We start from the raw sequence: 25,116 nt of genomic DNA, 5'->3' as shown, positions 1-25,116 counted from the left end.
AGAGAGAGCTAGCCAAGGGTGTGCTAGGTCCAGAGCTGGGACCAGAAAGTGTTCGATCACCAGGGTAAATGGGGGAGGCATCCCGCAGGGCATGGAAGCGAGAGGGGGCACTCACAGACGGTGGGGAGCAGGCAAAAGCTAAGGGAGACTGTGGGCAGGGCTTGAATGACCTGTAAGTTATGTAAAGCTGTCTCTTTGCAAGTCGCTCCCACCCTGTCATATAAACCATGAGAAACCCAAGATAAAAATGTGTTATGCTGGTTTTGTTGATCCATGTCAGGACCACGAGACCCTGAGCAAGTGAGGGCAAGAGGGGGAAGGGAAAAATTTAGTGCAACAGCTTACTGCCTTATCTGAGAAGCAGGTATCAGGATGGTGAGATGGCTCAATGGGAAAGAGTACTTGCTATATAAGCTTGAAGACCTGAGTTCAGATCTCCAACACCCATGTAAGAGCCAGGCCTCATTGTGGCCACCTGTAACCCAAGTGGTAGAGAGATAGTGAAGATTAGGAGGATCCTGGGGGCTAGATGGCCAGGTAGCCTAGTGCTGAAGGGAACTGCAAGCTCTAGGTACAATGAGAGGCCCTGAGAGAAATAAGATGGAGAGAGAACAGAACAGAGCACTTGACATCCTCTTTTTGGTCTTTGCTTAAATGCACACAGGCACTTGCAGCCACACATATATGTGTGCATACACTACACACACACACACATACACACACCACTCCACACATACCCTCCACCATTGGGTACCTTCCCATAAATGCACACACAAAGAAGGCAATATTAAGAAATAATAACATAAAATGTATTTATGATCTGTTATACTGATAGGTCCATTAAAAAGAAGCCAGGTTTCCCTAATGTGATGAGTAGAATACAATGTGGTACAACTATGCCACAAAATATTTTTTTTGTCAGCAAAAAGAAATGGAATACTGATGCACGCTGCAGCATGAATTACCCTGGAGAACATTAGGCAAAACAAGAGAGGCCAGACACAAAAGACCCCACACTATATGAGTCTATCTTTATAAATGTCTAGGCAAATCCATAGAAACAGAGAGATTAGTGACTATAAAGGGTTAACATGGTTGGAAAAAGTAAGGAATTACTATTGGAGTCTGAGTTTTTTAATGGTTGATGACAAAGTTTTAAAACTGAATGTGGTGGTTGCTTGCAAATTTCTGTGAATATACTAAAGACCATTGCATTGGAGACCTTAAATGACTGAAATGAGTGGTTTGTAAACTATGTCTCAATAAAGCTGTTATAATTACACAAATCTATGTGAGCACGTGAGGCAAACTGATCTGTTCTGCAGAGCCAGACAGTGCTGCCTTGAGTAACTGGAGATCTTCAAGATGGTAGAAATTATGTAGGTACAGTGTGGTTGGGAGGTTGAGGAAGCATATTCCCAATAGAAGAGGACGTGTGGGGCTTAACAGGAGCAGACAGAAGGCCAAAGCTGAGGGAGCTTTGAGATCAAGAAGATGCAAGAGGGACTGGAGAAGTCATTAAGATGACCACATACTATGGGAAGACTGTTCAAGATGCAATATAGATATCATGTAATGTAGTTTGCCCATAATGCAATGAAATCAGAATAATTAAAGGTAGGGGAAGATTATGTAGACCCTTACAGGCAATGCTCATTTTTTCTTCCTTGAAGAAACTGAAGGAGAATAAGAAATCATGGGTAAGATGTGGACAGGTTTGCATTTTAAAGCTCCCTTGACTGTTTTGTGTAGCAATGAAAGGACCAAAGAGGTCATAAGCCTCAGCTACAGATTTCTTCACATGCCTATTTCCTCTATCCAGAATATGTTCCATTTTGCAGAATTGGTAGATGAACAGTGTGGAGACATGGAGCTGTCCAGAAAGCCTGGCACAGTGTTCTGCACATAAACTAGGAACTATCCATCCAACATGTGAACTAAGGTTCCACTATTCAATCAATTTTAGATAAATTAGTTGTCTCCAGCAGGTCAGGGATGGAGCTCCACAGGCATCTCTGCTCCCATGTTAGGTTGATGGGAAGAGACTTGGATCATTTGACTTTATTGATTGGGTACCAAGAAGTAGTAAGGTACATGGGATCAGGGCATGGGCACTGAAGTCAAACAGGCTCTGATTCTGGAATGATGGCATGGGAATTTGTCCTGAGCCAGGCTTGATGAGTAGTAGCAGGAAGCAGCTCAAATGCTGGCCCAGAGCCTACCACAGGAGGTCCCAGTCATTAAGCATGAAATGCACTATAATTCATTGCTCATGCAGCTTGATGGAATTAGGTTAAGGGTGCTGGGATTGATAGAGGCTCTCACTTGAGATAAAAAAATTTGCAAAGACTCCACAACCACAGTTGGGAGGACTGCCTGCTGATAAGGGTGGCCACCTGTTTGTTATGCTATGGAGAAATTCCATTAGTATTAGTTACATACTAATTTCTATTGCTGTGATAGAAACACCATGACCAAGGGAACTTATTAAAGGATGAGTTTATTTAGCTTATGATTCCAAAGGGGCAAGAGTCCATCATGGTGGCAGAGGTGGCTGGAGTAGGAGCAGAAGCTAAGCTCTCACATCTTCAAGCAGGCACTGGACGCAAAGAGCAACTCGAGATCTGGCAAGGCTTAAGAACTCTGTAAGGCCCCAGTGACGTACTTCTTCCAACATGGCCACACCTTCTGAGACTTCCCAAAACAGCTCCATCAACTGGGGACAAAATGTTCCAATTCTTGGAGCCTGTGGGGGACACTGTCATTCAAACCACCACAAGTAGTATTGTTGGGCTAACCTAGAGGAGAAGACAGCCAAGTGGATAAAGAGTTACATTCACTGGGTATGTTAGGTTTCTGTGGCTAATTGATTGCTTTAATTTCATCTGTAATTTTAATTCTCTCTTGCCATATAATAACATAGTCTAAATTTCCTGTGGAAGAACTATAAATATTCTTCCAGCCCTAGAAACAATGCAGAACTTACAGAATTGTAATAATGTCTTCCCCTTCTCTTCCTCTTGAAGATGAGAATTTAATGCATACCCCTCTACTCCCATTCTAAAAATTCAAGATACCAAATCAATCTTTTCTCCTCTTGTTTGGGGCTGGCTATTATCTTCAGTTTAAATGTTGCCATGGGCTGAGGCATTTAGAATATGAAAAATAGAGAGATGGCAAAACAACCCTGAGTTATGAGGAGGAGGAATAAGAGATGGTAGCCCTATCCATTCTCACATTTGATGGATGAAAATATGCAAATGTTGGTTTGAGAGATGTCAGAAAGTAGCTTGCTGTTCTATCTCTTTGTTCAGTGGTGGGAATCTCTTTGGCTGACAGAGGGCTAATCACAAAATGCATCCCAGGGCACTTTGAATTCCTTAGACAGTGAAGAAGCTGACTTCCAGACAGCTTCAGAGAAGATGAACAAACAGCCAGTGGGGAGACCTTCTATAGACTTATACCAGGCATGAGATCTTCTTTCTATTGAACATCACAAGTGTGGTGGTTTGAATGAGAATGTCCCCCACAGGCTCCAAGTATTTGAACATTTTGTCCCTAGTTGATGCTGCTGTGTTGTGAGGTCTTAGACAGTGTGCCCATGCTGGAGAAAGAACACCACTGGGGGAAGGCTTATAGAGTTATTAAACCTTGCCAGATCTCCAGTTGCTCTCTGCTTCCTGCGTCTGCTTAAAGATGTGAGCACTTAGCTTCTGCTCCTACTCCAGCCACCTCTGCTGTCATGCTTCCCTGCCATGATGGATTCTTGCCCCTTTGGAACTGTAAGATAAATAAACTCTTCCTTTTATAAGTTCCCTTGGTTATGGTTTCTATCTCAGCAACAGAAAAGTAACTGATACAATAGGGTGTAGCCCTCAAAACGAAGGCAGTTACATGAAGACTATACTCCTTTTTAGAGAGCACACAGGAAGAGCCACCGATGCTCACTGAACACTGGGAGTGATGAAGGCGCATGCAGAAGGTTTCGATAGATCTGTTGCAGTGCTAGGGACAAATAACTAGGTTAATGACAGCTACCACTCAGATGATATATTGAAGTGTTTTATGTATCAATTCAGTTAAGCATTTCAAGAAGTATGAGAGTTAGGTTTATATCCATTTTTTCAAATGAAGAATTCAGGACACAAAGAGAATAAATAACTTGGCTAGCATCATAAGACATAAGTGGTAGAACTGGAATTTATGACAGCAATGTTAATAATAGTATTTTCAAGATTTTTTTAAGCAGCTGACTGTGAGGTGCCCAGCCTCACATTTAAATGACACATCTTCAATGCAACCTTTACACTTAAGTAAGGTTCAGGGAACATCTCAGAAGACAGGGAAGAAAGAATGTAATAGCTAGAAGAACAAGAGACCTGCTAGCAGTTAATATACGCTAGGTATAATAGGGAAGCCTATCATACCACACTAATGAAATGTTCACAGTATAGAAGTCTAATCATATCTGTATAATGACAAAACCAGTGACCATTCCAAGGTTGATGGGAGAATGGCATGGGGTTCTACCTCAGGATGAAGAGCTACAGGCTGTCAATGGCTGCTGAGGGAGAATCAGTTACCTCTAGGGACTAGCTCCCTGCATGGTTATCTAATCCCAAATGGACAGACATAAACACAGGGATGCATGAGCACCACTAAATGGACTCAGTGCATCATATGTTAGTATATACAATAATCAAGAAGAGGATAAGAAATTGAGATGGAGTGGAGAGGCATTGGAGGGAGCCTGTAGAGATGGAAACAATGCAAAGACAATACTCATGCATGAAATTCTCAAAAACAACAAAAAATAAATATTAAAAAAGAGAGAGAACCATAGGAGATAACATAAGCAGGGTGATGGGCTGGATTATGTAAAGCCTTGGAACTTCTGCAAGTTTCTTAGTTTTCCTCTTAATAAGATGCGGGAAGTTTTGGGAGGGTGATGTGTTTTGACTCATTTTCAGAGATTTTTTTGAGGGGGGCTAGTGTTTTTAAAATAGCCTGGGAGCAGGCAAGGATGATGATGGGCATCTGGCCACTTAGGATGTTATTGTAATAGTTCATGGAAGATGGAGAGCTGGACCAGTGTGCAGCAGAGGAGGGTGTGTGACATGGACAGATTATAGATATATTTATGAAGGTAGAATTAGTGTGATTTATTAGCATATTTGTTCTGAGACCTGCAAGAGAAGAATGAAATTACTGCTAATTCTAAGAACTTTGTGACTCCAAAGCTCATCTCATTAACACCCTAGCCTTTAACAGTTGAGACTGTACCAAGTATCACAGTATGCTGGTGAAGTGCAGTTTTACTATGTTTGAATGAAACACTTAAAAATATTTTGATGAGGGGAGAGGACAAAGAGTACAACTGAGTAGAATGGGCTATGTTCAGACATTCTTTGGCTTTCTGTTCTTCATATGAATGTTATCATGCTTATACATCTTAGTGGAAAATGATGAGGGCCTTTGCTCTGGAGGTTGGTTATGAGTTGAATTGTGCCCCTAAAAAGTGTGTCAAGTTCTTGTCCCACCATACTATGGCCTTACTTGATAATAGTTTTTTTAGTAAAATAATAAAGTTAAACTGAGGTTATTAAAAAGGGCCCTAGTAAAGGACTGGAACCCTTATAAAAAAGGGGGAAACTTGGACACAGTTTTGTACATAATGTGGGAATGCCATGTGAACCTGAAGGCAGAGACCTGTATGCTGATTCTAAAGCCCAGTGAATGACAAAACAAACATCAGAAGCTGGCACAGAGGCACAGAACAGATGCTTCTCACAGTACTTAAAGGTGTCAAACTCTGTAGATGTCTTGACTTGGACTCAGACCTTCAGAACTGTGAAATGACAAATATACATCGAATAAGTGTTTAGTGCTTTGTGACAGAAGTTCTAGAAAATGATGAAAAGTCTCTGAAAAGACTTTCCAAAGTAAAACAATGTAAAAATTGAGTTGTGACATACGTTTGGAGGAAGAATTGGGATCTACCCATGATCAAGGTACAGAGATGAATACTAAGCTATCTACTGACTCATGACTAATCAGTGTTACCCTTATAGTATGGGGTACCACATCAGATACAAAGAAAATCTTCAATAAATATTTGTTGCCTGACAGAATGTTGATTGCATATAAAGGTCTATTATATCTAAATATCAAATATAGAATAGATTCTGAATAAATACCATCACCAACTTTGTTAGCTTTCTGTTACTATAACAAATACCTGAGATATCAACCTGTAAAGAGAAAATAACACAAAGCTCTTTTGGGGGGAATCTAAATTCCTGACTGAATGGCCATTTTGGGCATATTGTGACGCAACACATCTTGGCAGGAGCACCTGAGAAGCAAAATTGCTCACATAATGGTCGGGAAATGGAAAAAGGAGAGAAGAGATTACAGTCCCATAATCCCCTTCAAGGGCATGTCTACATGACCTGAAGATCTCCCAGTACCCTTGATAAAGGGACCAAGCTTTTAGCACACAGAGGACACTTGTCTTTTGGAGGACAATCCAAATTGTAGCATAGATTGTAGTAATAGTTTTGAAATCTTCCCTAGGAAAGCAGACACTGTCATGCCAACCCACTGAGAGGTTGTTGTCAAGAGGGCTTCTGGTCCTTTCTTATATCATCTCACTGTCTCAAGGCACTATAATCTAGCATCATATTAGAGCTTTTAGAAGGTCAAAGTCAAGCCTCTATCTTCATGCACCACAATAATGAGAATAATAGAAAATTTAGAGTTTTGAACTAAAAGTCCTAGCAATATAATTGTAGTCCTTTAAAAATCATAATTAAGGGCTTGATCTACCCTGATGTGTTATGTTAAAAACAGCTGAAGCTGAATACTTGTGCCTCAGAGTCAGATTTTTTTATGATCCACAATCAAGAAATATACTTCTTTATTAACTCAGTTGTGGGAATGAATGTGAAGTTTTTGCTTTGTCTCTAAGTTATTTTGAACTCCATTCTATTGTTTCATTGCTTAGGCACGAACTGTTCTTGACAGTTTTTCAGTACGTGCTTTTCATCATTCAGTGGGTTATAATTGGTGAGGATGAGGCTTGATGCTCTAGGTGATGATGTAATTGATAACCTTTGCAGACACTTTACAGTGTTTCTTTAAAAACTGCATGAAGGAAGAATGCAAATGGAAAAAGTTCCAGATAGCTACAGACCAGAAGGAGCTGCCTGCCATGTTTCTTTATGAGAGCAGCAATGAAATGTATGGCAGTTCCGGTGGGCTGAATAAATCTTTGTTTTGAGACAGTGCTTGATGGCAGGCACAGCGTGTAACAGCCTGCCCCAGGTTTTCCCAGCGACCCGATGCCTCCTCTTTGAGAGCAATGTTGTGCTAACAGGCAGACGATGATTGGCTACCAACATTGTTCATAAATAAAAGCAGCTGGCTACATCATAAGTCTAAGTAGCTGAGGGTTCATCATTATTTATGAGACAGGCCAGGGAGAAGGCTTTAAAAAGTGCAATAGCAAATACCATCTTTCCCCAGGAAAATGGTTGACTGGAGGGCATGTGTATGTGGATCCTAAAAGAGAAAAGAAGCCAGCATCACATTTGTTTTCATATTATCTTCTTAATCTTGTGTATAGTAAATAGTGTAAAATGATTATCATAGCAGAAGCCCTGAATGTCCCCCTTGAAGCAAGTTTATCCATCAAAGTTGCTGGTATAATCAGTTGGTTGGTTTAAAGGAAAGGTTGCTTGTTGACTTCCAGTCATGTCAAATAGGCATGGATTGCTAACTCTTGAATAACATGCTTTTTCTTTATTTTAATTCCACCAGGAGAGGTAATAGTATAGGATGAGTGGCTGACAATAGGTCATACCATCAAAGAGAAGGCATTTTGCCCCAGTGTGTGTTCTGTTTTGCTCCAGCACACCAGGCCTCTTCCTCTTTCTATCTCTCACTGTGTCCCAGGGGCTGCTAGGTGATATAGGGGAAATACATGCATGTGGCCCAACTGTCCTGTCTTCTTTGTCGTTGGTGGGGAAACCCGTCTAGTATAAAGCATTTCCTCTGTGCCCCTCCTTTCTGACATAGCACTGTGGAGCAGATCTCCAAGGAGGATGGAAGGCCCAATATAATCCAGGGTTCATTAGCACGTAGCCTGGGTAAGTATGTCTATAATAGGGGGTGAAGTATCTGTGAGCCCACTTATCCTCCAAATCATATTTATTGATAATAAAACAGATACTTTTAATTTTCCTTGGCTTTACTCATAAGATTTTTCTCTCAAATGGCTCTGAATTTTGGCAGAAGAAATATACTGCTGTTTGTTATCGTTATTAAATCTCCAGCACTGTATATGCAATTGGTATATATGCTCTGACCATGACAGCCAGCTTAGAAGAAATTCTTCTTATGTATTAAAAGTACAGTGTAAATAGTACATGCTTATTGTAGAAAAATTACCACTCAAAAGAGATTTTATTTGTTACTCTTGCTTATACAGATTACCCTGGGTTTGTAACTTCTTTTTTCTTTCCTCTCCTCTCTATACTGTTTCCTTTCTCATCCTCATCTCTCTTCATTCTGCTGTCTTTATTGTATAGAGACATATGTAGAGATGTATAAGAATGGAGTGACAAGAGGCTGGCACTGAGGGAGTCCTCTCTGTCTCAGACCATCAGTTCACTGGCATTGGAAGGGAACATGCAGTTGATCTAAAAAGACATAAGTGAGGCAGAAACGAGTATTTGGTGCCCTGTGAAGTATTAAGGAAATGCCAATTACATAATCTGTTGTATCCCATAGTCTCTTGTCCTTTATTTCTCTTCAATTGGCCCAGGCTTGGTAAGAATACTGGGCTGTTTGGCAGTTGCCGTCAACATTGCCATAATATTTCTGAGTGACTGTTGATTTTCTGCTCATCTTTTACTCATTTTTCTTATAACAGCACTCTGATTTTTCCCTAAGGAAATAATCTAGTCTTTAATTTTTAAGCATGGCTTAAAAGGGGAGTTAAGTCTACTCCAAAGATCAAGAATAGTTACATGACATTCCTGGACAGTCAGAACATTATGCTTCTTTAGACACAGCCATAATTTTATGAATGGGCCCACGGTGTTTTAGCCATAGAGTCAATGGGATTTACACACGTGTGCTTAGACTTACATTTGTCAGCATGGTGGGGTGGAATGGTTGTCAGCTGCGTTGCTATCGTGAGGAGTCCAAGGACAGAGCTTGTCAGTAAGCAGGGATCAGGATGACATCATTTTAGTTAACTGAACCCATAAATTTCTATTTTTATTTGAGCCATTTATGTTTGTCTCTTGCAACCCCAAGGATCTTGACAATGTCTACATGAGGCAAAGAGGCTGATTTATTTTCCAGCTGACTCAGAGTAACCAAGCTTCTTGGCTTACGGTTGTCTGCACTACTGACTGTGAGCAATGTCTGTAGTACGTGTGAGGTTAAATATACCTTTTTTCAAGACTTAGCTTTGAGATTTACAGAGGACTTGGGCTAAAATATAATACTTAGCTATTCAAGCTGGAAGCAAAGTTACCTGGCTTTCTATGCCAAGTGGTGCCAATGTCAGCCTTCATTTAAGTGAATCCATGTCAAAACAGGACCAGGGCAAATCACCTGCAAGGGCAGTTCAGTCACTGAGGCCTTATCACCACTGGCAAATGGAGCACAGAGACAGCTTTGGCAGACACAGGCTTGGGGGAAACTGAGCTGCCAACCAATTTAGGATTAAGAAATGGCAATTCAGTGCTGTCTTAATGGCAAAAATGTTCTTGTAACAGTTTTCTAAGAGCTAATGGAAGCATCCAGAAGCATTGGGGTTTGGGGGATAAAGACCTATTTGGGAAGAAGTTGTGAGCAATATTAGGAATTTTGGTCCCCCCCATCACACTGAATATCTACTGAGTACATTTTAAGTGGTGGGTGCTGAGGTTTAACAGGGACTGTAGAGACTTTGGTGAGAGAGAGAGAGAGAGAGAGAGAGAGAGAGAGAGAGAGAGAGAGAGAGAAAGAGAGGGAGGAAGAGAGAGAGAGAGAGCAGGCATCTTGCATAAATGAAATAATAATGCAGCTAAGTTGCAGAGCAGGGCTCCTTGCGAAAGAGCTTTAGGGGAGTGACCCAGCAACACAAAGCCAGCAAGAACAATCTGACCAGAGATGCTAGCACTGCATGTTTGTATTTTTGTATTTAAGGAGTCATAGCAAATACTTCCTTCAACTTTTACCCAGTGTATCTAAATTCAGCATATACTTAGATTACCTCCTATGTTTCCTTTCCAAGGTTCATAAAACTTTATGTGTATTTGAACAATTTTGCCTTGGTGGTCCTATTGGCTTCCTGGGTGAAAAATGCCTAAGGTACTATGATTAAAATTTGTTTCTTCATTTATAATTTTTTATATTGAATTTCTGGGAAATTTACAGTGGGCTTATGATGTAGCACTATGTTAACTTTCTGTTACTATAACTAATTTCTGATCAACTTAAAAGCAGGGAAGTTTATCTTATCCACAGTTTTGGGGGTCCTCAGTACAGACTGAGGGCTGGGTGGCCCTGTGGCTTAGGCCTAAGGAGAGGCAGCACATCAGGACAGACAGCAAATGGTGGAGCCAATGTTCATCTAATAGTAGTCAGGAAGCAAAGGGAAGGAAGAGTCCGGGATCTCGCTGACCCCTTGAGGGAATACCCCAATGACTTAAGATGTCCCACTAGGCACCATGTATTCAGGGTTTCTGTATCTTCCAATAGCACCACAGACAGGGGAAAACCCTTTATGTGAGTCTCTGGGGGACATTCCAGATCCAAACATCAGTGATGTACTTCAAAAGAACTTGAAAATATGAACAAATAAACAAACCAAACCAAACCAAACAAAACCTGAACCCAGCATGTGTCTCTTTCATGATATTGCTTCCTGTCAGGAATGGACAGACAATGCTGTAATATCACCCACCTTTCTTCTCAAACTGTCTCTATTATATTTGCCTGTGTTCTATTAGTCATATTTTCCATTGCTAGTTGGTTCCATAAGGCATTTATTATTTTTTTGTCTAACCTATTATTAACTGAAATATGTAGCGTCTTTCCCTCCCTCCCTCCTTCTCTCCCTCCCTCTCTCTCTTTCCTTCCTTCCTTCCTTCCTTCCTTCCTTCCTTCCTTCCTTCCTTCCTTCCTCCCTCTTTCTTTCTTTCTTTCTTTCTTTCTTTCTTTCTTTCTTTCTTTCTTTCTTTCTTTCTTTCTTTCCTTCTTTCTTTTTCTTCTTTTTTTCGACAGGGTCTCCCTGTATCCCTTGCTGGCCTGGAGCTTGCTGTGTAAATCAGGCTGGCCTTGGTCTTACAGAGATCTACCTTTCTCTGCCTCTAGAATGCTGGAATTAAAGGCATGGACCACCATACCTGGATGAAACTTACTTTATTTTTTTAAGGAGGTGTGATACTGCTAAATTTTGGATGTGCAATTTATACCAAAGGCCCATGTGTGAAAGGCCTCATCCTTAGCCTGGTGCTATTTGAATGTGGAATCTTTTATGAAATGGGGTCCTAACAGTAGGTTTTAGGCCATAGGGGCTTGCCTGGAAGGGGGCTGGGAAATGTCAGTCCCAATCTAAACTGGCATTAGGCACTGCTAATCTCGAGGTCAATACTGACATGAGGCATCAGCAACTTGTTGAATGAACACAGCAGAGTTTCTTTGTATTTTCATTGGGGTTTGTAGCAAATGTGAAATAATGAGGCTCTCTCCTGGGCCTGTGGTGGGGGATGGGTTGTAATCTGGTCTGGCTCAGTCATGCCTAGATTCAGTTGAACGAAGGTGGCAAGTAGCAACATAGGAATCATGAATATGCTAATTCTTGATTAAGGTCTCAACTTTACGGATTTATTTGTTTATTTTTAAATTTAACATGTTTGTATTAAGTTGCTTCTTTTTGGAAATTATGAACCAAGTATTGTATAGCAGTAATGTCCCAGAAGAGAAAAATACATGGATTTTACATGGTACCTGGAGGCTGAACAAATTTTTTTATCTAACAATTATTTGGGGCCATATAATTTTAGTTATCCTTTAATTCATTAGAAGCCTCGTGTCTTCAAGAACATTTTTGGGGAAAGAATGAATCAATCCTATTTTTCATGTCTCCCAAATGAGTGGTTCAATGACGTCATGGAAATGAGAGTAGAATGGTAGACAGCTTCCTTCTCCTTCCGGGGAGATAAAGGTCAAAGACACCTTTCTTTTATTTAGCATATCCCTCCCCAGTGGGCTGTAAACAAGTGTGCAGGTAGCCCCAGCTGCACGGAAGAGAGGCATTTGAAACAGCTTTTAGAGGTATTGAACATACATATCTGTGATTCTGTTTTCTCATCTCTTTGCAGTGTCTTTCTTTCACAACATGAAGCTATTGATTGAATGAAGTTAGAATAACTTTTGACATAGTCAACCAAAATAGATAGCAAAGGGACTGGTTGCTAAGCACAGCTCTGCTGGGTTCCTTAGCTGACAGCCTGGATTAGCAAGGAGGGTTTTGCAGAAGTAAGTCAGTTATTGGTGGCTGGTTGTTTCTCTTGCTGCTTTTCAGGTAAGAGTGAATTCACAGTACCTGTGATATTAAGGAAGACTTGCTTAATATCACCAATCATAGGCCTCCCTAACAAGGTATTAAGAGGGCATAACTCGTTGAAACATAATGTTCAACAAACATTACTGAATACCTACTTGGTGTCAAGTGGATTCTAAGGGTACAATCATGAAGCCATACATCTTCCTCTCATGAAACTCAAATGAGGGAGGGAGGGAGGAAGGGAGGGAGAGGAAGAGGGTGAGGGAGAGGGAGAGCGAGATCGCAAGAGAGAGCTGAGTGAACACTTGTTAGTATCTCAGTGTCTTTGTTCTGTTCTTTTGTTCAGTAATGACACTTTCCTTTGTTTTATCAAGGAAATGATGCTCAGTATCTTTTCTTTTCATTCACCTTGAGCTGTGTCCTGCATTATAGTCTGATTCTTCTGTGTGATTATGAAGAATTTGAGATAAGGGAAGAGGCAGTCAAAGTTTCTTGTTCAGGGCACTCATGTCATAGCAAAAAGACAGGGACAGCAGGGGGACAGCAGAGGTTCCACGGGATGGGAATGACATAGATGCCGGGAAGATGATGTATTGCTGTTTTCTGGCTACAGATGCCCTTGGGTACAAACCTTGTTAACACCGTAGTAAGGAATGGCACTCTCATAGCCTCAATTTTAGGCATTTTCCAAATTCAGTTTCAATGACTATTTTTCCTTCTAAGGTGGTTAGACTAATATTAGTTCAGTGGTGTAGGAATGGGGGTCTCCGATTTTCTGGTACCATCTGCATTTTATAAATTGCAAATTTATAATTTACAATTTTATAAATTTACGATTTTATAAATTGTAAGTGAATCACATTGATGTTGATCTTTATGTTTTATTTATTATTTTCAGTCCAGTTTATAGCATTACTTATCATGCACTGTTATTAGTTGGGCAATTTCCTGATCATATTCCTTTCTTCTAAAAATATGATGCAACATTGCCGTAGTCTGAATGTTGGGACACGTCTCCCCAATTTGTATATTGCAACCTAATGTCCAATGTGAGTACATTCAGAAGTATCGGTTTGGTGATCTTATAAAACATGTTGAAGAGAGTTTTCTTGCCTCTCCTGCCATATGGGAGCACAGCAAGAAGGGTGACATTTATGAGGAAGAGGTGATTTTCACAGGATTTTGAATCTGCTGGCACTTTAATCTTGGACTTCTCAGTCTTCAGAACTATGAGCCATAATTTCTGTTGCTATTAAGTTACCGAGTCCATGGTTACTTGTTACAGCATCCTCAAAGGGCTAAGGTAGTTGTGGATTTTATCATGCATAGTTTATAGGAAAAAAAACTTGATAACAAAAGATAACTATTTGCCATTAAAATTCAAATAATGCCAAAGACTATATAATGAGAAATGAAAGTCACCTGGCTTTGCTCCATCTCCTCACACCATATGATAAGCCTATTGTTTGAGAAGTAACTATGATCAGCATTAGCCTACTACAAGAGCGTGCACACATAAATAATAATATTGTATCAAATATTGATGGTTTACATACACAAACATATATGACATACATCTAAAAATAGACTATATTATGCAACTTATGTTCTTTTTTTTTTTGGCCTTTTTGAGACAGGGTCTCCCTGTAGCTCCAGCTGTCCTGGAACTCACTATGTAGACCAGGCTGGCCTTGAACTCACAGAGATCCACCTGCCTCTGCCTCCCAAGTGCTGGAATTAAAGACATGCGCTACCAAGCCCGGCCTGCAACTTATGTTTTACATTTGAAACACTTAGCAGTATATTTTTAGACTAGCAGACATATATCTTTTATTTAGTGGAAATACTCTGTTCACAAAATTGTATCTCTGCTTATGGACATTTATTGCAATATTTTGAAGAACATTTTTATATGCCTTTTCATGTTTATGCAACTATTTCTGTAGAACAGATTCTTGGAAGTTGGCTTTCTGGGTCATAAGGAATGTGTATAATTTTTTTTCATAGAATGGCATATTACACTTCCAAAATGTGTCACATTACAAAAGAATTTGGGAATGAATGTTTTTACATTCATATAAACTTAATCTTTAAAGTCAAATATTGCAATGCCCCTGGTTAATTTGCCCCCCAAATCCTTAAATTCTTTATTTTCCTGAGTGGCCCAATAATCTTGCAAAGCCAGATTCGCTGCTTTATGGATGAGTGGCTCTTATGGGTTTGCACTAAGCTATGCCTTGGAAATGGAAGCATTAAAGATGTGACTCTCAAAAATACTTCTAAATCCAACTATAAAGCTGTTTGGAGAATTGTGAGTGGAACATGAGTTGAGTTCACTTTAGCTGTCAGCATTTCTTAGAGCGAAATGTATCTTCACAGTTATCAACCTCACTCAACAGCCTTCGTTAGGGAATTTTTCACTCTCCTCTCAGGAGACATTTAACTAATAAGAAGGTTATCCATGCACATATATGTATCTGTCAAGTCATTGGTAATGAACCATTCAGTCTGTAGATAGAACAACAACAAATGCTCTGTAGTTCCCTGCCTTCAACTATAATGTCTCAGCTCTATGAAATCTCTTTTATGATTGTTCAGTGCAAAATTATTTAGCTCCACACTAAGGACTTACAAATACATAATCTTGTTTAACCTTTAAGCAACCATATAAGCTAGATATTAATATTCTCATTAAAGGGAGAATCCAAATGTCAGGAAATTTAAATAACAGCCACACAGCTAGGGTTCTGGAGGAACCATCATTTGAAATAATAGCTACCTGATTCCATATTGTTAACAACCATGATTTACTGCTTATTAGATGATATGGCACCAAATGATGCCATATTTAACATGTTTCAGAACATCTTATTCCATTTGATAAAGAGTTTCTTCATCTTTTCTGATCTCACTTGTGGCTAAGACAAAAACCAACTTTATTAACAAAGCACCGTGGTCCCTAAACTCATAATTGTGTAGTATCTTATGAGAGTTCAAACCTTGGCATTACCTCTTACTGTGCTTGTCTTTGTAAAATTAGTATAAAATACTTGTTTGCTGACTTTAATTATTTGGAGAATTAAAATAATGTGTTCGAATATTTAGAAGATTACCTTGCACATGATAGGTATAAACTTCAAGTCAACCCCTCTGCTGTTGCTCTCTCTACTGTTCTTCATTTCCTCCCGCAGTATCTCTTCTTGGTGCCCTGTCTGATTGCTTGCCAACCAGTTCAACAACTTTATGTTTGCTGTATCATCCGTATCCTCATCTTGACACAGAAGTCTTAATTATTTCCTGCTTTGCTCTTGATTCAGATTCTTGTTAGGTGGATTGAGATTTGCTTGCCATCAGATTTGTCTTAAGTTAAGGAATAGTTTTCTTCTACTGCCTGAACAAGTCCCAGTCAACTCAAGCATGCTGTTGTCTTAGCCTGCCTTGTATCAACACCTTTCATAAACATGCCTGACTTCATTAACTCCTACTTTCAGGTCACCAGCTTGGACAAGCCTATAAATTGATCAATGAAAAATTTGGCTCGCATTTACTGCTTAATTTTTTGATTCGATTCTGGTCATTAAACATCTATCCAAATAAACATGTCAGGTACAGTGTTGGGTGCTGGGTATGCAATAGTGACAATAAGAGGTATAGAACTTAGAGCCTGGAATACAACCATTAGGCAATCACATGATAATCACACACATTTAAAGTTGCAATTGTGATAAATATGATGCTGAAGTTTATGTTAGAAGTACTAGGCTTTGTCCAGGAAGTCTGTATAGGCTTCATTTCCTGAGGGAATGATGCTTGAGATGCAATCCAGAGGATTGTGGGAGTTAACGAGCAGAGTAGAGATAGGGAAGAGTTCTAGGTTGAGAGAAAAGTATCTTCAGGGATGCTGTGGTGAAAAGGAGCATTTACCAAAAGATCACCAGCAAACACTGAGTAGAAACTAAAAGAATATAAGACACAAAGTGGCATGAGGCCAGAGTGAGCTCACCCTGTGCCTCGTAGGCTCTGGTAAGGATCCTGATCTTTATGCTAAGTACAGGGATAAACTACTGGATGCTGATGGGTATGGCAGTAGGGTAATGGGGGTATGATGAGATTTTTCACATCTCATGACATGACAGGGTAGGTTAGAACATGCCAGAGGCAGGCTGCTTAGTAGCTTTTACTAGGGAACCATTTGTATAAAGAAATAAACAAAGAGTGTCGAGGGATATTAGAGGTAGAATAGGTACACTGGATTCTATGACAGAGTAATGAGATGACTTCCAAAGTTCCTGTTAGACAACTGGTCGAAAGATGACTTTCTTTACTGTTGTGTAGAGAAAGGAATCGAATTCACTGAGTTTGTTCATTTGTAAGTTAATTGCTCCAAATAAGACTTTTATAATCTCTGAGTGGGAGCAGAAACCCACTCAAAGTAGCTTGAACAAGATTTTGTGTAAGTATGTAGGAAATCTCATGCAAACTATAACAGGAGAACCTGAGGAAAGGAAAATGATCTGAAGCTAAGACTTCTTTCTCTGGCTGTTGAGGTTCTTTAGCCTCTATGCCTTCACCTCCATTATGTGAGTCTCCTCAACCCTCTGTTGCCTCCTTTTTGACTGGATAATTCTGCCAGCTTTGTTTGCTCACTGAGGCCAGAGTTTCTCTGCTCCAATCAGCTGGGCTGTGTGCTGTTCCTAGTCAGGAAGATGATAGTAACTTTCAAGTCTTCAGAACTGTTGATGATATTGTTAAAAATTCAAAGTTCAAGCGCATCTTTAGTGAAACAAATAAGTAGATTTGAAGAAGGCCTCAAGAATACACATTTATAAAATGTGACTCAACACAAATTTGATTCAAGTGGTTTGAGGACAATACTTTGATAGTACTGTTCTAACATACTGAACTGCACCCAGAAATTTCTGTGGACTCTGGGCACTGATCTCCTTTTGGCTCTTGGACCTTATTTCTCCATTTATATAATGGGCCAACTCTTTCTTTCTTTCTTTCTTTCTTTCTTTCTTTCTTTCTTTCTTTCTTTCTTTTCTTTTTTCTTACATTCAAAGGTAAATTTGAAGGTTAATAAGATGACTTTGGAAATAAGTTTGAACTTCTCTTTCCCAGAGCCATAAATATGAAAGATTATGCGTGTGTGTGTGTGTGTGTGTGTGTGTGTGTGTGTGTGTAGGTTCTATATTACTCAAATTGCATCAAATTCTTGCATTCACTTTTTCCTGATGATAACCTCAAAACTAATAAGACCTCATCAGCATTTTATGGTCTGCATTTAGGGACTGGAAATGGAACTCTTAAATTATTGCTTCTTGACCCATGTAAAGTTCTGACAAGGAGAATAGAGGAAAGTTCCTAGAAAGTCAAACAAAATACTGTCTACAGCTTCCTGGCTTTTCAAAAACAAGTCTTTCTGAGTATAAAAGATCCATTCTGAGGAGTGCCAGCCAGCAAGAGCGTCCCATTATACGAATCCTTTAGTTACAGCAGAACCTGACTCTTAGGCTAGTAAAATTTCAAAGCTGGTGCTTGGAAGGGTTGCCACCCAGCTCCTTGAACGAGTATGTCTCCCTGGGACTTTGCTCCAGCTCCTCACTTCTGCTTACCCGTGGTCTCTGCAGTAAGGATGTTGCTTTCATCATGGCTGTGAAACTTCTGTCTGGGGATGAGACATGCAGGGATGTCCTTGGACTCATGATGCCTCTTAAGGGCTGGCTGTATAAGCTGTTTATTAACTAAAGTCTCATCTTCAAAGCTCTTTTCTCACTATTTGTGAGATCTCTCCTCCATTGTTTTGTGTTCTACTCCACTGATGGTTATTATGAAGTCCTCTGTGCTGACTTTTCTAGGTGGTCCCCAGGGTAAGCCCTTGTTATTGGTCATCCTCAGTATTCTCCTTTCTCGAGTTATTTTTCAATTTCAGGGGATTCTCACACATCCATCTCCAGCCTTAAACTCGCCTTTGAACTCACATTTCCAACAAAATTCACAGATCCACAAGTTTTCGCTCATTTTTCATTGGTGGCTAATATTTAGCAGGTCTAAAATCTTTCCCCATCCTAAAATAAAGATCCTTTTTGGAGCTTTACTTCTTCAGGTTACTAGTATCCATTCAAATTTCAGTTCCATCCTTTGCCTTTCACTCTTCATTTCTGTTGGTTCCCAACTCCTCCTTCAGAGGCCACATTTAGGCGCTCCTGCCTTTGTCATCTCTTGTAAGGATTACTGCAATGCCTTGGCTTCTCTGCTTTCTCTCTCACTACACTTCCAGAGTGAGGGTGTTGTCGCAGTTACTCTTCTAAAATACAATGTCTACCTAAAACTTCTGATGCTTGCTGTGTATTCGCTACATTGATATACACAATATAAAGCCCATTATTTAGCAGAGATTACAGCATTATCACATTCTGGCACTAGCCATCCTTTCCAGTATTAAGCAATGATTTCTCTCCTAATAACATTCTTTTTGAGTGACGGGCATTTTACACATAATAGGACTTTCATCAACAGAGGGATAAGCACAAACAAAGTATTATTAGCTTTACATATGAGGAAAGCAATATTAAGAAAAGTTATTGTCTTAGTTCGTTTTTCTATTGCTGGGATAAACACCAGGACCAAAAGCAACTTGGGAAGGGAAGGGTTTATTGCAGTTTACAACTCCCAGGTCATAATCCATCACTGAGGGAAGCAAAGGTAGGAAATCAAGACAGCACAGGAACTTGGAGGCAGGAACTGAAGTACAGACCATGGAGGAACACTGCTAACTGGCCTGCTCCTTTGACCTGTGCCCAATCTGCTTTCTTATACAACCCGGACTACCTGCCCAGGGGTGGCACCACCCACAGTGGACTGAGCCCTCCCACATCACTCAGCATTCAGGAAAATGCCTCAAAGACATGCCACAGGCCAGTCCCATAGAGGAAATGCTTCAACTGAGGTTTCCTCTCTACAGGTGTGTCAGGTTGACAACTGAAGCTATCCCGCACAGTTCTGCAACTTGCCCAAGCTTTACAAAAGCTAGGAGAAGGGGATTCCTGCTCCCCCTCATCATTGACACTTACAGAAGCCATGCTCAGTCTGTTCCCATGACTGTGCCCTGGCTTGTGCTACCTCCTCTGTTGACATTGTCTTACTGCCCTGTCCAGCAGCTTGTGAATACTTCAGGGCCTTACTACAATGGCCCCGTGTCTGTGAAGATTTATCAGACTTGTATCATAATAGAGTTAAAGGGTTCTTTTTGAGTTTCTCCATAATCTTGTGAATACTTCACTTGCGATTTATCATCTGATCACCATCTGTGTATACCTCATCTACAGCCCATCATGTATGATGAGCTTCTCAATGTGTCTCTGCTGAACTTAGGTGTGAGCTCTGTGATGACTCTATGCCTTAATCATTTTAGAGCTCCAAAAGTACAGAGAAGGCCCTCAGGAAATGTGTGTAAAATTTGGCAAGAGTATTTCTACATTCTTATTAAATTGTTATTGACTAATCTAAACATTTGTTTCAGTTAAAATAATTTTAGGTGTCAACACATAAACATTAAGATTTCTCAGTAGACTGTTCAAAGTTTTTGATAGAGCATGAACAGATGTTTTGAAGAACATTAATAGAAACAACTTAGAATGTAGTTACTTCTACAGGAAATACAGAGGCCCTTGATAGAGATGGGATATAGTCCATTTGATAGTTGATGAGATGTCAGTTGATGAGACACTTCTTAGTGGTAAGCAACAGAATCCAGACTAAACCATTAAAGGACATTGACTATTTTGTGTTATAGAAAAGAACAGTGGTAGGGCATGATTTGACCTGTTGAGATTTGCACCCCCCCACCCTGCTTTTAGTGCAATTCCTTGATTTTTGCAAGTGTCTCCTCTTATAGCTCTAAGGTTACACATTTGCTCATTCACGCTGTCAAAATGTATGTGAGTATGTGCACGTATGGGTGGTTTTTTCCCCCCTAGTAGTCAATAGAATCTTTATTTGGATCATAGTGGGTCAGCTCAGTTGAAAGGTGTAAGTGTAGTCACCAGGTAGTCCCACATTCTACCCATGAGTCTGGTGTTGTACTGGTTTTTCTAAAACAAAAGGGCTACAGAGCAAAAAGGCGAAGTTGTTAACAAAAACCTGGCTGCTCATACAAAGCAGTGGAGAAATGGGTGATGGAAGACCAGACCCAAGAGCATGACTTATGTAATCCCTATGGTAATGAATCCAAGAGACAAAGACCTAGGTTTGGAGAGATGGCTCAGCAGTTAAGATCCCTTGTTGCTTTTGCAAAGGACCTGGGACTGATTCCCAGTACCCACATGGTAGCTAAAAACTGTCTGTGACTTCAGTTTCAGGGGATCTGAAGCTCTCTTCTAAGTTCCACAGGCATTGTACAACACGTGTGCATTTATGTACATGCAGGTAATACACTCATACACATTATATATATATATATATAGACAAAGACCTGAGTTCTGGCAGCTGCTGTGTGCACTGCTCAGTGCAGTGTGCTGCTTTTCTGTACCATTGTAAATTTGAACAGGGAGATGCCTTGAATATTTTCACTCTCTGTCATGGCAGTCTGGCTTGCTTGGTGAGCATTCATAATCCCTCCAGATCCAGGATTGGTTCAACCAGTTGGAAGACCAGAAAGTATGTCCTTTATAATGTATAAAGGGCCCATGGTTACCTGTGTCCTTGCTCTTGCTAGACAGCCTATATACATCTACTTCTGGTCCCAAACTACTCTCCCCCTTTGCTTTCTTGGGTCCTTTCTGTTCCTGAAGTTCTGGGCTGCTGATTTCTCTACATTATGCCCACACTTTTGTAAAGATTCTTTTCATTAAATTCATCTCAAATTACCCAGTTGGAGTGTGCCATCTGCTTTCTGCCAGGACCCTTACTGATATAGTGGGTAATCATTTCTCTCCTAACATATTTTGAATCATTACAGTAGCACTTTGACAAAATAGAATGGTTATGATACCAGCTAAAGGTAAATTTTCTTTAATTAGAAGACAGCTAAACTTCTTTCTGTCAACATGGGCCATTTGGGATTCAGTTGCCATATCAGGGGATTGGCCTCAGGACAGAAGCAGTGGCCAGGCAGGGGCATAATGTTTTTTTCTAATAACTGTTAGCAAATGCCTCTTTTTAGTTTTGATGTTCATGTGAAAATTAGTTAAAATTTCTCTTGAATCCTCTAGCTGTAAAAAAATGAATTATGTTTTGCAACAGATGGAAACTATTACAGAGTTCCAGAACTGGTCAAATGTAGAGAATAAGTATCTGTGGGATGCTTAGCCTTAAGTGACACATCTTAAATGCAACCTCTACATATAGGATGAATGCATCTCTCAACTCTCATCAGAGAGATTTCCTTATTCAGCAGATGGTGACTAACATAGAGACCCACAATTGGGCAGTGTGCAGAGAACAAGTGGTCACAGAGTGCTTATCCCTGAATAGGACACCCATTTCAAACCTCTGCCTCACAAGGGTCAGGGATCATTGTGGAGGAAGAGGCAGAAAGATTGTAAGAGGCGGTGGTAAATGACCACAAGGAAACAGAGTCTTCTGGACAGCTGGTCATTTACTCAAATGAACTCATCGCAATGGTGACAACATGCACAAGTGTCATGGAAGCTCAAACCAGAAAAAAGTCCCAGCATAGACATGAGGAAGTGGGTAAGAAACTCCAACCTCACTGAAGGAAACTGTGGTAACAGATGGCTGGGAGGGGTAGAGACAGTCTCTTTTAAGCATGGGACTCTTAATTGGTTAACCAGGCTCCAGTGGATGGACCCACACTGAAGAACATTTGGAGACACAAATTAGACTCTAAAGGCCTTATTATACATAATACAGTACATTAAACTGGGTGAGGGGGCAAAAAGGAGAGGTGGGGGCAGGGGAGGGGCTCTAAATACCATCAAATTATTATATTGTATGAAAATCTCAAAAATTTACTAAAAATAGAGAAATAACTAGAAGAGTTAGGTGTAGCAATAAAATTCTATGACTTGCTTGTTTTATTTTCATGTGGCCAAAGAGGGGAGCAATTTTAGCACTATTTTAGCAAATTTAACAATTCTCTAAATATTTCCCCTTTTCTCCTGAAAAGTCAGGCATCCAACTGATCTAGTCTTCAGTTACTAATTAAGCTCAGAGAACAGAAAGTTTTCTTAGTATTTAAATTGAAGCAGAAGAAAAAGAAGGGAGCTGGCATAAGCTAGTAAATATGTTTCATAAGCATAAAATAACATAAAATTTATTATTCCAAGTTTTATAACGCGGGTAATTTTAGATTGTCTGTGGTCAGGCTGGCTTCATTGTCCTGCAATTCTCAGTTCTGTGATTTACGTTTTCTCCAGGCTTGAGCAACTTTCCCAATCGCTTATGACTTTGCGCTTGCTACAGGGGAGTCGTTACACACAGATGGCTTTTAGCAGGGGAGTCAATTTGGTAGGCATTTTCCTTGATTACGATGCATTCTCTCCACACTGATTGTTAGAGGAATGAAGATTCTTGCATGTGAAATGGTGAAAATATTTCCGGGATCTGGAAAGAAGCATTGCACTTGGCAGATGATCTCTGTATGACTACACTCTGATGAAAAAGCTGCTGGTTCCTTTAATTTATTCAGATAAATTTCTATCAGCAAGGATAAAGCCAAGCCAACATGAGGCACTGAAGGGAAACGATGGAGCAGAATTTGCAGCTGTGAGTAGATATTGATTCAAGTGGATAATTACATCTACCTTGTTATAGGACCTCATTTTATTCTCTTACAACACTGAAAATAAGTACAAAAATCTTATCTGACATGTCTTGTACCCATTTTTAAAAATTTGCTTCAATGATCTTTCCAGGAGAACAAAGACACAAAAGGCAATAAATACCCTTTTATTTGAAACCGATTTTATTTCATTTCTTATGTTAACTATTAAATTAAGCTTTTATTCCACTGTTATGTAAGTTTCTTACAGCAATACTAAAAAAATCAAGCTGTTTCTTCAACCTGAATTCACTGTGGTCTGAGGCAAGGCCTGATCTATCTAGATGGCCTTTTAAGTATGGAGCCACTGGACATAAAAAGAACATGGTTATTTTATATTCAGATGTTTTTGTGATCTCTATCAGAAAAGTTATTTTGCTGTTTCTGAGTTGACTTTTTCATAAGGATTATATCATAATAGGTGGTATCTCCAGGAATAACTCCATTCAAGTAAAGTTTACTAATCAGATGCCGAAGGTAGGCTTTGTTGTCAGATTGTGAGAACCCAAAGCAAAGCAGAATGTATTCCTGCTTGAAGAAGTCTCTCCTGCAAGATCTACAAACAACATCTGTTGTAGAGCATCTGAGGAGGGTCAGCTTCTAAGCATATCACGTGTGCCTTACTCAACCCTCATGGGAAGCCCAATGGGTGTTCCTTCCTTTGACAGGATGGTGACTTGTTTAGCTAGCAAAGTTTGGCATCTCAGTGGAGGCTGCTTTCTCTCTCCCCTTTCCTTCCTGCTACTCTTCCTTCTATCATGAGAATTGTTCCATTTCAAAGGCGGCTTTCTGAAGTGCTGCAAGGCAGCTGGAAGAGGTCCTTGTTGAGGGAATCATGGCAGCAGAGAGGGGAAGGGAGCACTCCGTCTCTCCTCTGCCTGAGGAGGAGCCAGGCTAGTCAGAATCTACAGACGGTTTGGGATTTGCTTAGATCACCAACCCCTCTACTTGTCCCTCTTCCTCTTAATCCTCAGAGGGATCCTAGCTCAAATCGAGATTTTTCAGATCTTTCTGTCTTCACAATTCTGCATCTTGGATAGGGCCATATACAACTTTTCTTCCCCCACATTGCTATTTACAGGGTCCTTCCTACAAATTCTGTTTAAGTCTCAGATTTGTTTTGCTCTCCGATTAACCATTTTCTTGCATTTGTTAGTGACAGCGAATATTAAAATGACTTTGTCAGCCTGTTTGATTCTCAGTTATTTGTTTTAAGAATCATTTTTCTTTGCTCTTGTGTCAAAGAAAATAACAATTACAGAACTTTTCAAAACTGGAAATATAATAGTTACACCTTTTGCTTTCTATGGTGTTATGTTTTATGAAACAATCTTTTTTTAAAAAAATATTTTATTATTTTTATTTTATGTGTATACATGTATTGCCTGCATGTAGGTAAGTGCACCCATGTCGCGCAATGCCCGCAGAAGACAGAAGAGGCCATCAGATCCCCTGGAACTGGAGTTATGGACAGATGTTGGCTGCCATGTGGGTGCTGTGATTCAAATCCAGATCTTCTGTAAGAACAACCAGTGTTCTTAACCGCTGAGCCATCTCTCCAGCCCCTTATGAAACAATTTTTACCTATTCGATGAGATGACATTCTTAATGTTTATGTAGGGAAATGGAGGCAGAGAGGGACTGGCACCTGGCCCTTGCTGTTATACCAGCTGTGGCTGTTTGGGGGACATTTATTGGGATTCGTTTTCCTTTTCCACTTTCACATTTAGTTTGAAACCAATTTGATCAACTGACCCTCCCCCTC

Source organism: Nannospalax galili, unplaced genomic scaffold, assembly GCF_000622305.1.
Source record: "Nannospalax galili isolate Female #2095 unplaced genomic scaffold, S.galili_v1.0 scaffold1553, whole genome shotgun sequence".
In the NCBI taxonomy this organism is placed as follows: Eukaryota; Metazoa; Chordata; class Mammalia; order Rodentia; family Spalacidae; genus Nannospalax; species Nannospalax galili.
Note: the sequence above shows the minus strand (reverse complement) of the source record.